Genomic DNA, 17278 nt, shown 5'->3' with positions numbered 1-17278 from the left:
ACAAGAATGCTGCGTCCACTCTGTCTTAATCTACCCGTGACTAAAGTGAGAAACAAACATATGGAAATTTGTTGTCCCTTTATTTTGTGTGCTTGTATATGTTAAATAAAGTAGTCTGCAATTGAAGACCGTAACTTGCTGCTGTCAAGTAATGTGGATTGAACTTTAACCTCAATATCCAGTGTGTTTAAAAAAAATCTACTTTAACAACACACGTTCAGTCCACAGTTTTGCACCACGTGACCTATGTCTAACCTAATAAAGACAATAATTCCAGTTTGCAAATGGTGTCTTTATGAATTGGCATGTGTGTTTTCTTTGTGACTAAACTGTGTAACGTTTTTATTTTTAATGCTGATGCCTATACAATGCCTGGGTGTTTAAAAGAAATATGCTTTTTTTCTTGAATAAAGAAAATATGAGTTGCATTAGTTGTAGTGGTTTAAACACAAACAGCCATACAATAACTGGTCGCTCCAAAAATTCCTGTCTTAATGAACTGCTTGATAGCTCTTCTGTTTTATTTGTTTCACAATAAAACAGCTGCACACATGTGTTGGCCAACTTCCATCTGTGGACATGCTACGGCGTTTGTATGCGTGCAAAACACTGCATAATACATGATTATTAGTTAACCTGGCTAAAGCAAGCGCCACTTCCCCAAGTTCTTGGATTTCTAACTTTGTTTATTGGAACACTGTCAACTCAGGTGTGACATAATTCTCAGCTCAGACGTTCACAGTGAATAGAAGGTTGCATAAACCGTGTTGCAGAGCTGAGATAACCACTGTAGCTGTGCTGTTAACATATGCCACTTCGGAGAACTCTCATTTAAAAACACTCTTTAGACTCCTCAACACAAAAGTGATCAACTGTATGAGTGACACCAACTGCTTTGAGCAAAAATGCTTTTTAATAGTGGCAGAGCCTGTGAAAAGGATTTTTGGCGCACGGCCTCAGATGTGCAGGTGTTTCTCTCGCAGCTGTAGTGATGTTAACTACAGTCAGCAGCATTCCTATCATGTATTTAAGGTATGCATATTATGATTGTTTCAGGAGCCTGGTCTACCTGGTTTTATTAATGTATTTTTTTCAGTGATGTCCATAACAATGTCGGCTACAGCCTTTATGGATCAAGGTCAAGTGGGTTAAACGTTTTTAAAACATGTAGCATGATCAAGTGGTTTAGTGGTTGATTTAGTGTGTTCTCCAAAGAAGCTGAGAACATGCACAATGTTGTTCAATACTTTGGATTTATTCTCATCATTTGAGAAATGTCTCCCACAGGGGTGGAAGAGTTGCTTAATTTATACTTCAAGGAACTTAGTGTTTATATAATCTGTTGTATAAATAACCGATTTGCTCAGATTTGGTGGTAAACAAAACCTAAGCAAATTAGCCTCCATTTCCTAAATAGTTAACAATAAATCAGCATCAGCTTAAAATCTCTATCCTAAATCAGTACTCAAAAGGGATCTAAATATTTTTGTTAGCATCATATTCTTACAGTTCAATTATACAGACGTTTGTACCTTTGCAGCCACAATGCTCCACCCAGCTTCATCAGCTCAACAGCCCGTGTGCAAGTAAGCCATCTATATTTAATGGAATGGGTTGGTTCATCGGGACCGTAGTACAACTGAGAACACACTCCACCTGACGGCACCACAAAAAAAAAAAAAAAAAGAAACTGACACAACACCCACAACTCTAATCGCACACTGGGCAATATAAAGCAAGGATGAAGTATGTTTGCATCTCTTTCCTCCATTCACATGTGCTTTCCTATCCTTTCATAGTGACTGGATCATGCTTAGCAATCTTCATGTGAACGCAGCAGATGGTTCATAAGATTACATTCAAAACAACTAAAACAAACCAACCCAATTCCAGATGTGTTCAAGGCTTCTAGACACAAGCACCCTACACCGAAATCTAGCCTCGCCAAAGCCTACCTGTAATCTCTACCATCAGGAAAATGCACAGCATATCCAAGTGGGTTTCAGGTGACGGGAACAGTTAAGCTAAACAGCAATAAAGCTCACATTACAACACCCAAGAGTGACAACCAATCAGGGCTGGGATATTAAGACATTTTATTTATGAGGCCTAGATGTCATGCGCTTTTAGCCTTTTAAACTGTTGGTGTACATGTGCCAATGTGGGTTAAGGACTGAAAGGGATGATTAAGATTGAGACAAAAAGAATGATAAATAACTTGTACCATCGTGAATGGCAGGAGTGGTATACTCCTATTATTAACTACTATAGGCAGATTTTATGTGAAGACATAAAAATGCATATGCACTCAGGGGACATGGGAAAAATAAATAAAAAGAAATGTTTTAGATAGGGTGAGGGTGAAGAAGAAGGAAGGAAATGAGAGAAGTAAAAAGAGGTGGAGAGCCAGAACTATGATATGCTTGAGCAATGCACAAAAATACAAAACAGATAAGGTGATAAAACTGGTACACAAAGAGAACTGTAAGACTTTTCTTTTGAATTTAAAAACCCATGGGAGAATCACACACGCAGAGGACTGTCAGGATTCCAGTTAAAGCCCTATAAAGGATACTAAATGTTATTAATTTCAGTTGCAATTATAGAAAAAGGAGCAATACATCTGAGAGTGTGGAAAGTGTATGTGCACATATTTAAGAATTATACTGTTTTTTTAGCAATGAGAGTTATGCAAATAGCAGCGGGAGGACACACTGTGTTTTACTGTGGTTGCGACAGAAAAGAGGTGAGGTGATTTTTGCAGCATATTCAGTCTCAACTTAATGTGAGAGGAAGAACAGATTGTGGGGAGGGATGGTCCTTTTTTGCCATTTTATTGGTGCCAATATGGGCCGTCTCTGCTCAGGCCATGCAGTCACCACCCTCATGTCAAACAAATTAAACTTAAATAGAACAACTCTTACATAACATGGCATATTTTCTCATTAGCAAAAAAGAAACCAAAAAAACACTGTCTTCTCTGCTCTTCTGCCTCTCTTGATGTGGACTGATTACAGCCCTGCATTATTAGTGTGGCCGCAGAGCTATTCATCCAAATTAAGGTTGTGTTCATTAGCAATGCATAGACAAACAGATGTGCCACCCACATACATACACATAAAAACTGCATCCATGCCTACATTTACAGAGTCTAAGGGCTTTCCTAGAGTCATTAAAAAGCTTCATTGGCCGGATGGACACACACACACACAAAATGCACAGCCTTAATGAGAGCACCCATGGAAATCTGGGACACAAGGACAAGAGTCTGTAAGGGGGCTGGCGACTGTAATTAAATACAATGGCTGGCTTCTGGAGTGTTGTCAAGCTGAGGCATGGAGCAAAAACAATGGCGGGCCTGTGGACACGGAGGCAGAGAGGCTCAGCATAGAGGCTGGAGCTACTTAGTCCTTCAGCAGCCCTCACCCAGGCATTATTCAACACCAGCCTGCATCCAAACTCTGATCAACACCAACCACCATACAAGCCTGCCTATTGTGTGATCCTTGAAATGGTTACGCATGAACACTGGAAGAACTGACTCACACTCGCCTGGAGAGCTTGCCTCGATACCCTTGCAAAATGTTAACACTGGAAATTTGTATGTCTGGCAAGGTTTCCAGGCCAGAGCCCCTTCAGAGCCTGTAAAGTCACCACGGTAACTAATACTTGAACTACAGCTAAGATATCATTCCTCTAGCCAAGAGAAAGCTACCAAGAATAGACAATAACATCCTGCTTTGCTTGGGGAATACAGGCACACAAACCCACAACCCTGAAATTGTTTAAATGAAAAACAGTAAGGAGTTACTGATAAGGGATCTTTAGTACTTTGGTGAGGAGGTGAAACACAAACCACACAGACTGTACGGTCACTGCAATTGTTGTTAAGGAGACACAGAGCTGCATTTAAGACTGTAGCCTGGCATGTTGTCAGACCAGTCCTAGAGGGGAATAAACAGCACAGAATGTCAGGTGTAACCAACAACAACAAACCTGACACTGCACTGCAGTGAAACAGCACAAGTCCATTTAAAAGGATGAGGAGTCTGTGTCACCCCGTCCACTAACTATGCCTGAAAAGTGACATCTCAGTTAAATTTAAAGTAACATATGCATTTAAAATGATAATAAAACTGTTTCTAACTCCGAATTCTCTCATAAAATCAATTGAACAATGTGGGAAATGGCAGTGAATTAAAATCATATGTATCTAACAAAAACTAATTTTAATGACCACTATGTCAAATCCCTTAGATTTAATTTACTTAAATATATCCTTTAATATTCATATTCTCTCTCTCTGTCTCTCTCTCTCTCTCTCACACACACACACACACACACACACACACACACACACACACGTATTATAACTATTCTCTGTGTGCATGTGTGGAGCCACCAGATATCTTAATAGCTTAATGTAGCGTGGTGTTCTCAAACTCAGAGTCAAAGCAGTGGTGATTTAATTAGGCTCAAGTGTGAGTGGTCTGTAATGCTGCTCTCCAGATTCACTTTGCATACATCATGAGACACAAGTGCACTTAGAATGAAGCCGCGCCCTCGCAACCACATCCTCCATGAGCAATTACAACTGGACTAGACTTAAATGGACAAATATGCTCATGATTGAAACAAAATCTATTCTGATGATGAACTACTCTGAACTGTAATACTGACATAAGATAGCCTGGCTAACATCAGCACTTCAAAAGTATCAAGACCAAAAGTGCACAGCACAACACACACACACACACACACGCAGAGAGAGCCCACAGGCTATTATCAAGCTTCCAGACTCTGGGCTGTCCTGGCCCAGTGCTGCTGAGCAGTTCTTGAGGTTCAGCTCTAGGTTAGTCCTCTGAGATTTGATTACCTTCATCTCCACTAGTTACTGGATCCAGCTGTGAAACATATTAATGAGATTTCACTATCATTAGGCGGAGCTAAATGCATTAGCAGGCTGGCTGGCTGGTTGGCCCCCTGGCTGGACTGTGGAGCTGCAGAAAACGAAGGCAAAGGAATAGAGCATAAGAGTGATGGCTTTGACGGGGTCTTCTACTTGGATCCCACTTAATCATGGGCTATTGTGTTCCCCTGGTTTTTATTAGGTTATTTGAACGCTCACATATGGACACATATACACACACGTGTGCCATGTGTGAGCTACATGGAAGAACATATAGAGGTCCATTTGTCTTTCTGTGCAGGAGTGTGCAGGAGACACCAAACAGACCACCATGCCACAGGCTGCTGCATTAGGACTTTCTTTGAAGTCTGCTTAAAATAATGAAGTTGGATGGCCAGTGGAACAGCCCTAGGGAAAGTGAGAGCCTTGCAAAACTGTAGGTTGTAGGCCAATGTGTCATGCACATCCATAAAAATGACTGGCAACAACTTAAGGGCTTTTATGTGCAGAGAAACAGACCAACAGGGCAGCAGAGAAGGGCATTATTCATGCACACCATTCAACTTTATTAAATATTCTGACTTTATTTCTGGTTTCCATGTCAGGAATGTGGGTAACAGCAGGGAAAAAGATAGAAACACACACTAACGCACACACACGAGAATGCTTTGTCAGCACTCTTCAATTACTGAAGGGGGAAATGGGACTATTTCCTTGCTTACGGGGAAATCCTGCCATTCTCTAAAAAAGCGTCATAACATAAAAATGGATTGGGCTCCGCTTGCTGGCTACACACTGATTACTGACAGCAAAGCCGTGCACGCTATTTGAATATGAGCTGGGGTGAGGGTGGGTGTGCGTGCGTGCTTAATCACACACTAGCAGGCACACACAGACTGACGGGAGTGAGGAGAGTGACAGTGGAGAGTGTGTTCAAACACTGAGCGCGAACAGTTATTGGATAGAAGAGGAGGAGGAATCTGGCAGCAGACCGAACAACCATAAGTGAAAACACACACAGTGACAAAAAGGAAGGAGAGCTAGTGAGGTTAACACAGGGCAGGAGAGCAGACAGCAAACCTCATGCCTCCCCCTATTGACTGTAACTAAATCCGGACTGTCCACACCCATCTCCCACCACTTTCCACCTTCATCTCCACCATATTCCTAGTTGTGGCCATTACTAAGTCTGACATCCCTCTCCTACTGCTTTCTACAACTTACATCCTAGACACAGTCACAGGAAATCTCCGTTCACTTCCCAGATCCTTCCATTTATTTTGCCAAATGTGATTACTATAACTTTAAATAGCTGTTTTTAAACCAAAGCAAGGATTTTTTTTTCCTTTTACAGTCACCAAATAGGATTTTCACATAATGTACTTGCAACATGAGAATAAAAATACATTATAAAATAGAGGACATGTGAAAAGTCATCAGTGGTGTAAATTTACAGGTGGTTAAATTAGAGTAATCAGAGTAACAATTTGCTTGGTATAATGCTGGAAATATTAATGTTTGCACAGCAATCACCTTTAACACAGTATGCAAATGTAGGCTGTTTGTAGTGGTATCGCATACCGTACACTGGCACATCATGTCATCCACAGTCAACACAACTACTTAGAATAAGACAGTATAGAACACAGGAATGCCAACATTTGTTTTATCTTTCATCTCAAGATGCAAACTAATTACAGTGGATCATTGCTAGTATTAGTGTGTGTTTCAGTGAAGGAAGTCTGTGAGGACTACTGAGGATCCCCAGGCTGGCTGTGTGCCACTTATGCTGCTGCACATTTAACTTGAAGTCTACCTCAACAAAGAGAGGGAGAAAGGGTGGTTTTACTAAATAATGAGAAAAAAGAAGGGGAATATACTTCACTAATAACACCCTTTCTGGAAAAAAAATTCTAACATCTGGCATATTATAACATTGTCATATTTTTATTACATTAATCTGACATTATGACAATCCCAATGTAAATGAGAAAGAGAGAAAGGATCAAACTGAGAGCTTAATCTAATTTTAATATAATTTTCTGTGGTGAACGAAACATCACTTCTACTTAAGAGCATGTTGTGGTCTACGTTTCAGAGAAATGGCAGCCGGCTGCTTTGCAACCATCGCAGATATTTAATTTTGCAGACAGAGCAGAAATTGATGTGACAGTTGGAGCTCTTACAAGGACTGTGCAGTACGTTTGAAGGCCACACTGATTTGAAGACCAAATCTTGATGGATGCAACTCCAAATTGGGGCAAAATAACTCCTCGTCTTGAGTGTTATGACAGAGAAAAAAAGAAAAGAAAAAAAAAAACCACACACATACACACGAGTGATAGATAGGTTAGCAGAAGCCGAAGGGCAAGACGGTGCAAAGCAAGGAGTCTTTCCAGCCTGTTCTGACGATCCCTCTTTAACACCAGGAAATCGTAATGTTTGTTTTAGGCAAAAGTGGGGAAAACACCAGGGTGTTTAGCAAGGCTAATTTATGCCATCTTTATATATGGGTGAGATGGGATGACTTAAATATCGCCAAGTAGTCTGAATGGCTAAGTGAGAATATAGGAGAATTAACTTTCCCGTTTTGAGCACACGGCTAACAAAAATGTGCAAATCTTTGCATCTGCCTGCTTATATATTGCGTGCATGTTGTGTGAATATGTACTTTATACTTTTATGTACATTAGAGTCTGTGCATGTCAACATCAGCGTGTTCGTGTCCGTGCTAAGCCTGGTTTTTATCAGGCCAGCAACCCCCACCTTGTTCTCAAGCCCTTCTCCAGGGGCCCAAGATAACTTCCCTCTCCACGCTACCAGGCCTCTGAAATAACAAAACACCAGGTTTTCCTATCACGGCTGCCCCGGCAAATGGAGACGGAACTGAGAACATGTGTGTGAAAAAGTAGAGCGCGGGGGTGGGCGAGGAGGAGGAGCTGCAAAGGGTAGAGCAGATGGCAAAGGTGAGGCCTAGAGAGGCTCTACTTTGAGAAGCAACTTCATCTTAACCATAGTAGCTGCTGTGCACTGCTGCCACATTCTAGCCTTTGGTACAGTTAATTCATTTAACAAATACAAAACACACAGGACATCTAAACCACGAATAAAAATACATAAATCCTATAGGCACTTGAGTGTTTATGGGTCTAATTGAGCAAAACAATCAAAACCAAAGACATAAAAAGCACCAAGACTGTTTTATGGCAGAAAAGAACCACAAGTTCCCTGGCAACGACGCTCTCCTGCAATCCAGAGGAACACAATGTAACTCTACCCAGCAGCTGTCTATGCCTGCTGACTGACAGTGGGACTATGTGAGTTGGCACTTGCCCTGGGGTGACTGGAGATATATGGCATGAGCTGATGGTGTGGGACATAGGGGTGCGCACAAGGGGGCAAAAGGCAGCTTGTGTCGGCCAGAGGATGCCAGTTAGTGGACGGAGGTTTCAGCAGCCCCTAATAATTCTAAACATGTAGTTGGTACATGATAAGTCTATTAAGGTGGACTGACAGGCCATAGTGTCAATGAATATGTGCTTTTCCTGGCCACAAGTAGACATTTTAAATGCCCTCCAGCGTGCTTCAATACAAGAGATAGAGACCGGGAGTTTAACTCAATGGGAGGTGAGATTAGAGAGCATTTTCCAGGCTAATCCTGTTGATGAGTACAGGCAGTGTTTGCCCACAGTGGATCTGCCACTGAACATGAATTTATGTTTACGAGCTGATCACACGCACACAGCAGCTGTATTGTATCAGAGTGACATGACTGACCCACACTTAGAGACGGGAGGAGTGCAGTAAGACACAGGCTGCACGAGAAACAGGTCCTGGTAAAGACTGAGAGGACAAGAGAGAGCTTCTGAGGAGAAAGAGGAGCTGAGCTGAGCAGACCCCAAATGAAAGCTGTGCAAGCTGGCATGTTTGCTACAGCACACACTGTTAAGTGTGAGAAAGGGAGAAGGCGTAACCACAGTGTAACCTCCCTTTGTCAACTCTCAAAGCGAATTGATACAGCGATCCTGGAATGGCTTTGAGCTGTGATACCTTATGACACATAATTCAAGATCAAGGCGGTCACTGGATCATAACATGAATACACACAATTGAAACTACAGCCTGTTTAAAGTGGTCTTTAATATTACCGCTTTGACTGGCTTCATGAAACATTAAGCATCTCTTTTACAGAGTGACTGTTGGTTAATTATAGAATTGTGCGTGAGTGGATGATTCTGTGAGTTGGTGTGTGTGTGTGTGTGTTTGTGAGTTGTTGTTACTTCCTGTGACAACAAACTGCACTCATGCATTGTAGGAGCCAGGAGAGTGCCAACGCAATACTAAACCTGGGACAACCCAATCCAGAAACTCACTGTGTGGTCTAACAGAAGCCTTGAAGGTTAACATTTTAGTCATCTAGTTGATGCTCATTTCCAGTGCCACTTAGAATAAATGCAACAGTCAAATATGATTCAATTCCCTGAGCTCTTGTAAAATACAAACTTACAAGTATTCAAGTGATGCAAGTAGTTAGAAAAAGAGATTTGCTGGAAAACAAATGAAAATAGCTTGAGAAGTTGTGAGTTGCTTTTAAGAACAATTTAGTTGAAAGATTTGGGACAGAAGATCTAAATTAGTGAGGAGATCATAAGCACATGTCTACCCTCAGCACCATTCACACAAATTAACTGGGCCCAATTCATTTTATTGGGCTGCGTGCCACACACAGTGCCTCTCAGTGTTTGAAGGCCAAAGGACCTTCATGAATGCTTATACTTGAGTGTTTGCTCTTCACTCACTCTAACAGAGAGGTTATCTGCCTATTGATAGTCGCTAATCCAATGTGACTGGCAGCATTCAGGGCCCTCTGTTCTTAAGCGCATATTCAACACTAGAGGCAGCAAGTCATACATATGGAGGTTGCAAAGGGCTATTTGCATTAGTGGGTTGAAGTGGACTTGAAGAGCCTAGGAGGAGGTGCCAAGAAAAATTGGAAACAGGGGATCAAGGGTGAAGGGAGAAAGTGAAGAGGCTCATGAAGATCTGGGGAGGAGAAGAGAGGATCACCGGGGACAGGCTTTGTCATGTTAAACTGCCTCTCTCGACTCATGTTCTTTCCCCTCCTCTCCCTCTCTGTGAAGAACTTAATTGTCAATCGCAGGGGAATGGATTACGAGGGTTTGATCTCCTCTCAACTTTAGGGGGGTGGCTGTAGCTCAGTTGGTAAAGGCAGTCGTCCACGGACCACAGGGTTCGATCCCCCGTTCCCGGCTGGAAGTGACACTGAACCCCTTAACAGCCCATTCCCATCCCCCAGGTGTGCAGTGCAGGTCCAAGCCCGGTAGAAATTGGGGAGGGTTGCTTCAGGAAGTGCTCTGGCGTAAAAACTGTGCCAAATCAACATGTGGACAATGATCCGCTGTGGTGACCCTGAACTCAAGGGATAAGCCAAAAGGAAAAAAAAAAAAAAAATTCGATCTCCTCTCAACTTTAGAGCAGGAGCAGGGCAGTGGGGTAAAAATAAAATGTGGCTTCTCAACAGCCTGCTACTCTAAAAATCCAGGAAATCATTAAGGCAACTTAGACCTAGCAGTTAAACTCACATGTAATTTATCTCTGTCTTCAAGCCTCAGCAGGCTGACATGCATTCATTCTGTACATGAAGATAATAATGACAAAACTTCAGGTTTTGAGTTGAAAGTGTATTATTGTAAATTTCAGTGGAGGTATTTGCAAAGGCTGGACAAGAAGTGTGTCATTATCCTGTTACAGGTCTGTTAAAGAGCTTAGTGATGATGGGACTAAAAGAGGGCACTAGGTCAAGGGTAAAATGGCATTGGAGTCTGCTGACATATTTGGAATAGCCAGACATAGAGAAATCCCCAGCTAGCAGCAAATGTGTATAACAAAAACAGATCAATAATTGCCATCAATCTGCAGATTCATATTCCAAAGCTGCAGTGTGAACAACCTGACTGCACATCTGACCAAGGTCCTATGCATAATGTAAGGTGGCTAAAACTACCAAATATCAAATTACTAACTTGAAACACCTCGAAACTGCATGCTCATCCACTGCTGTCCTGCTTCTGGCTGTTAATGATGACTGATGACACACATTTTATTCAGCTCTCTGATGTGCAGTGTCAGGGGGCTTCTTAGTAGAAGATTTGGGCAGTGTGAGAAGGAGAACAGGTGGGCGGGAAAAGGCAGACTCATTTGTCTTTCGTGTCAGCACTAATGCAAAAAAAGGAAAAAAATTATTAAAAGTGAGGCGCTTGTTGATAGCACTGATAGCTCCACACTTAGGAAAAATGGCTGATGAGAGCAGGCAGAGTCATCAAGGGAGCGCAGTGGGATGTTACTAGAATTTAATGAAGGACATGTTTAGCTTCCTTGGATATGGTTTGTGCTTTTGCCTTCTGTCAGTGTCTTAGTGTGATTGTGTGATTGTGTGTGTGTGTGTGTTGTCTGCACTTCCACAGACACCAATTTCCTGCATGGATCCCTGACCTTTCAGGATTGCCTGGGGGGAGCCATTTGATTATCTCACACACACACACTCACACACACACCCCCCCCCGATATGGCTTTTCACCAGTTAGTGAACTGGTTTTAGCGAGACCCTGTTGATGATTCCCAGTGGTGATTATCCTGCACAGAATAAAGCCATTTTTAAAAATAAGCGTTCAAATTGTTTTGTTGATTATATAACTGCTCCGCTTGTTTTAAAACTCTGGCAGATCTAAAAACTTACTGATGTTATAATTTACAAAATAGTTTTTTTGCATGCAAGCCCAGGGGCTTGCTTATTGCCTATGCACACGCTAGTAAGCACACCTGCCAAAAACAATGAGCGGAAGGTAACCTGAGCTGAGACCTCAGGTTTAGCCTGGTGTGAATGCCCCCACTTCTCCCTCCTGTCCTCTTTCCCCCCGGGGTCTGTTTAACCCTGGCTCGCCTCTGCTGACTGCTCTGTGTCTCTGCTTTGTGACCTGGGCCTCATTATAACCCTTGGGGTGACTGGGTACTGTTTACTGCGACCCACTTCCGCTGCAAGTAGGAACTTACTCCTCTCCCAGTTAACTCTGCCCATTAAGCTAAGTGGGACCCATCAATTATTCAACAGTGTTCAATGTATAATTCAGGGGATCTGGTTGACTGTCATGAATAGCGACACACACAGGTGAGGAGAGAGTACAGTACTTTCAATTCACAGCTGACTGTAATATAACCAGCTGGTTTAGTGAGGTGAGAGGGAAGCTGGGATGGAAAAACAATACTCATGTCAATCTTCAATGATAAGAAAAGTGGATGAACGATTAGATCAAAGACTGACAGGAAAATAAAAAGATGGAGAGTTACAGGAAGTGGGCTGACACAGAGACTGGTGGAATATCTTGATTTAAATTACAATGAACTGAAATACTGATAACGTTAGAGAATGGAGAAAATTAAGGTACAGCATTAAAAGAGGAGAGAGAGGATGCAGCTTCACTGTACTCCACCCCCCCTCCCCCCCTCCCCTCCCCTCCTCACTGTGTAGGGGTAGGTCCTGGGGGAGCTACCGATGTTAATACAGTTATTAAGCCTCTCCACTGAACCCTGCTCCACCTCAGCAAACCCCCAGCATCAAGGAGCTCTCTGCCTGCCAGGCAGTGGGCAATTCCACATTGAGATCAAACAGTCCCAAGTAGGCCAGCTCAGAGGAAGCCAGGGATGAAGCTTACCACTGAGCAGTTAGGGCGGGTGGAGTTAGATATACCAAGCTGAAGGAGCATCCCAGCAGGTTTTAGCAAAGAGGGGTTAGGTATGGGGCCAGGTAGGTCTTCCTTTCCAGGCTCCTTTAAAGTGGGCTGACCAATCACCATACATCTCTCAGGGATGTTGGACAATTTAGGGTCATAAAAGTCTTTAGCAAGCATGTGCACATCTATTTTCTTCTCCTACAAGCTTCGGGATGCATAAAGCTTTAGTGATTTATTAGAGACAAGCAGTGTAGAGATGATGAGTCTGGGGGGGCCAGGCTTGGTAGCCTAGACTTTCATGTTTAGCTAGGGTAGGCCTCTCGGTGTAAAGGGGAAACCTGACGGGTCTCCTCCGCAGAGGGTGTGGGTCTAATCGCTGCACTACATCCAATCCATAATTCACGCTGGGTAAGGAAGATTACTGTTCCCACTCTTGCCTGTAGCCAGAAAGAGCAAATGTGGGCAGCCATGCAGACTGCACGCAAGGTACTAGGTAAAAAGAACTGGTTGGCTTAGTGTAAGCTGTCACATTTACCTCATTCTGTTCCACATCTCTACTGCTGACTTGGCTACATTTTGAGTAAGCTAAAAACTGATGCCAATGCAACAATGGCCACACATTAAGGCCATTACCAAATAAAGCTTCAAAAATGAAATTATGAGAAGGGCTTTTGTCTCATCATGAATGTTCAGGCAAAATAAATACATGAAAGGAATGAAGGAGAAAAAATGAGAAACAAATGTTGTAATGTTGCTAAATAGGACGGGGATATAGGTCATTCTGTACCAGACTCAATTTGCCAACACTGGCCTGTTGGCAGCCACTGGATGAAGGCCAGATCTCCATCAGTCACACTAGAACACTAATAATATCAGTCACCCAGCAAAGCCTCTCCCTCTGCCTCTACTCTGTCCTTCTGTTCTCTCCTTTCACTTATTTCTTCTCTCTGTCTTTCCCTCCCTCCCTATCTGCTCTCAATTGCTTTTGGCTCAAAAAGAGAAAAGGGCAAAAATCCAGAGGCTAAAAATGACATTAAACCCCCTGAAAGGCTCCACAGAGATTATTGTTTGAAAATGCCAGCTCTCCTGGTGCCCCCCACCCCACCCCACCCCACCCCACCCCACCCCACCCCAACTACCGGTGCTTTAGTGCTCTCGCTCTCTCTCCCCCTCTCGTTTTCCTTTCCTCTCATTTTCTTTCAGCTGAGAGGTGCTGACAGCCCAGACACAATAATCCAGCTCCATTGTGGAACTGCCACAGCAGCAGCACTGCTGTGCAAAGGTTTCCCACGTACGGCGCGAGGGCATCACGTCATTGCGGTGGCACAGAACAGCATTGCTACAAGCAAAGGGGCTGGTCACCAATTACAACGGGGACATCATGGCGTGCCACTTGACAACTCCAGGTCAAACTGTTGTCACCTTTTCCATTTGTTCGCTCCCTGGCTGAAGGAGAAATGTTGGGGAAGAGAAAGCTATGCTTCCACAGGGCCCCAGTAATTCTGATTTTGTGTCCGAGCAAAGCAAATGCTTCCGCTTTGATCATCTGGAGGACCAAACAAAGGTGTGTATGTACACAAACTGTAAAGCATTGAGACACAAAGCTGAAGACTGCTGGACTTCAGTCAGCACACAGAAAATACACATCTGTGGAGTAGTAACAGCATAAATAATTCAGACTGCTCCATCATATCCCTTAGCAGAACTAGTGAACAAATGGCTCGTTTTATCCCCTCTTTCGTGTTGGAAAGACATAGCCCCTTCGTCTTTCTATCAGACTATAAAAAGCTTTCCTCATGTTACTGTTAAAAATCCCATGGAATAACAGAATGTGCCCTTCTGCCTCTAAGTGCACGGCTGCTTATTCCCTTATCAGTCCACCCCGCAATCATCTGGCAGGGCTTTTGAAAAAAGATGACGGAATAAGGAATAGGCATTTATGTGTCTGGGCTCATCTAGAATTATGGGAGAGGCCAAATCCGCCTTGAGGCTTTATTTCCTTGTGTTTGGGAATAAAACGGTAAGAAACAAACACTAAGCCACCAACTTAACCCTACAAGGCTCTTGTGACACAGATATTGTTTGCAGAACAACGAGTGCTCCTCAGCATCTGACATGGCCACTTAATTATTGTGACATCTATCAACCAACCATCACTCTCTCTCAGCTGAGGCACTTCACCAACAATAGCCCAGATAAGACACTACAGGCTGCAGCAAGGTTGGACAATATGTCTCTCTGAAATGAAGGGGCTGCTTGACATCAGAATGCCTTCCATTCAACACACAGAGGGTGTACTCATAACAAACAGAATCCATTTGTTTCTGGCTCTTCTAATTCACCTTTCTTAACCCACACATGTTTGGAGTTGCTCAGCTACAGGGCATGTCTCAGTTCACACAATGCTAATATCACAAACAGGGTTACAGGGAACAAGTGACCTGTAACCCAAGCCTGTCTGCTTCCTTCAGCCCAACAGGCTGTCTTATGAATCACTATCTGCTGCACTGTTAGTCTGTGTCATCCCAGTCTCAGGTGGGCCTTTAAGAGTCAAATGTCAGAGGCCAAGCTTTAGCCAGACACGTAATGAATATGAAATGATTCAGAAGAGCTGTGGGAAAGAGAAGATGGTGGTGCCCAGACAGACGGAGCTTCTCTGTCACCAAGTGGGACCAAATTGAGCATAGCTGGGCCAGGATGAGAGGAGGAACACAATATGGATATCTAATGTGACTTGAGAAAGAAGCTTCCATAAATAAATACACACAGAAGTCCTTGTCTTTCTCCAAACCTACCTTGTTTGCACCCTGGGGGCCTGTTAAAGACACCAACACAAGGTAATATGAAAGCCTGACAAATAAGGACTCCAGTTAATAACCACAATAAGATCATCTAAAACACTGGGACGTTAGCGGTCGGCCTGCTGGTTTATTAAAAGCACAGCTGTAGCTGTGGATGTTTTTTTTATGTGCAAACAAAAAAATAAGTGCAAGGTTGAGCGATTTTTTTCAATGCTTTAAAAAAACACAAACAAAAAAAAACACAACAATAAAACAAAACAAACAAACAAGAAACACATGAGCTGGTTCTGGAGTGTTCCATCTTGCTCCTTGGTTAACATCACTGACTGAGACGGCAGCAACACAGTGCTATTTTTTGCCCAGACTGCAGGAGAACTGCCAGGCTCTAGTATTTTTAGTTTACTAACCTCTACCCTATTTTCTTGGCTGTCCCACTGTCTAAACAGGAGGGCATACCATTGTGGTGTGTATGGTAAGTGTGTGAATGCCTTGAGGTGTAACTAGTTATCATCCATGAGATGTTAACACAGATCCCCAGAGAGAGGCTGGGATGAGTGTGTTGGTGAAAGCAGAATAAGTACCCTATGAGAGAGTGTGGCTGACTGCACAGGAGAGGCAGAGGTAGGCAGTGGTCCTCCACAACTGATGAAACAAAGCTAGACTCCATGTAATCACATACAGCGGATGCAGGGAAAAGAGGGGATGGAGGGTAGGAAATCTTGTAAAATATGAGGAAAAATTAGGGCAGGCGGGCATTAAAGATTAATCGTGACACTGACTGCCCGGCTCAGGCTTGCCATGCGGAGAATGCCACCATGGAGATGGGAAACGGAGAGGAAGAGAGAGATGAAGTGGGAGAGAGAAAAGAGACAGTTTGGGAATGAAAATGCCTTGCAGATGAATTCTGTGGTGATGAATGTCCCTGGTTCAATACCCAGATGAATTTATGTGTGTTCCATTATGAGAGGGTGGGAATGAAACATGGAGATAGCGCAAAGAGATGGAAAGGGGAAAGAGAGACAGAGAAATGTGCTGGTGAGTTAGCCATGCAGAGCCCATTGCAAACAAGCCATCTGTAGAGATAAGTAAAGAAGTGATTACAACAGGCCCAGCTCAATTTCTGACAGTTGACACTTGACTGCCTCTGTGGAGTCGAATTGATTTAAATAAAGAAGCTATGAATATTTTAGAGAGTAGAACCCTCCTTTAACCTGAACTGTTTCGATTTCCCTCCCACTCCTGTGCGTGCGTGTGCGTATCTCTGTATATATAACAGGACAGACACGGGGGATAATGTAATTATTGATAGTGAGATTATGGCCCTATTGTCACAATGTCTGCAATCAGCTGCCTCCTTTAAGCCCTGATGGATCAATGACACTGACTGGATCTTTTCTGTCTGCCCTGCTTTGTTCATCAAAGTGGGCTTTGCAGTGTACACCAGCCCTTGTTTGGGGATTTAACGTCAAACCAAACCAGTGTACAGTGTTCTCTGACTGATGCCTCCGGCTAATTCTCTCTACAAACAAGATGGGGCCCATCCGTGGGTCTGGGTGTGTGTTCATGTGTGCACAAAAAGAAACTGCCCAGATTAAAAATATCCTGAATTTCACAATATAATATTTTATTATGGAATAACATTGATGCAATGTGTCACTACCAGGAGAGGATAGACGTTTAGTGTGTGACTAAAAGCCAGTTGCTCTACCAGTGTTCAAGGTAACTGACCACAGCTACTCACCACACCTTCGAAGAAATGAAAACAAGTAGAAGCAAAACAGAAAATGTGCCACTATTGCTCCTGGTAACCTTGTGGCATG

At 43.1% G+C, this 17278-nt stretch overlaps 1 protein-coding gene across 2 annotated transcripts in view; it reads right to left on the bottom strand.

Moving 5' to 3' along the window:
* The window catches only part of raraa (retinoic acid receptor, alpha a), a 134623-nt gene that overhangs the window by 17561 nt on the left and 99784 nt on the right, over window positions 1-17278 (bottom strand). The gene's annotated exons all lie outside the window — the stretch shown is intronic.

The sequence above is a fragment of the Channa argus genome, chromosome 20 (genome assembly GCF_033026475.1).
Source record: "Channa argus isolate prfri chromosome 20, Channa argus male v1.0, whole genome shotgun sequence".
NCBI classification, from domain to species: domain Eukaryota; kingdom Metazoa; phylum Chordata; class Actinopteri; order Anabantiformes; family Channidae; genus Channa; species Channa argus.
Note: the sequence above shows the minus strand (reverse complement) of the source record. Positions and strands in the feature narration are given on the sequence as shown.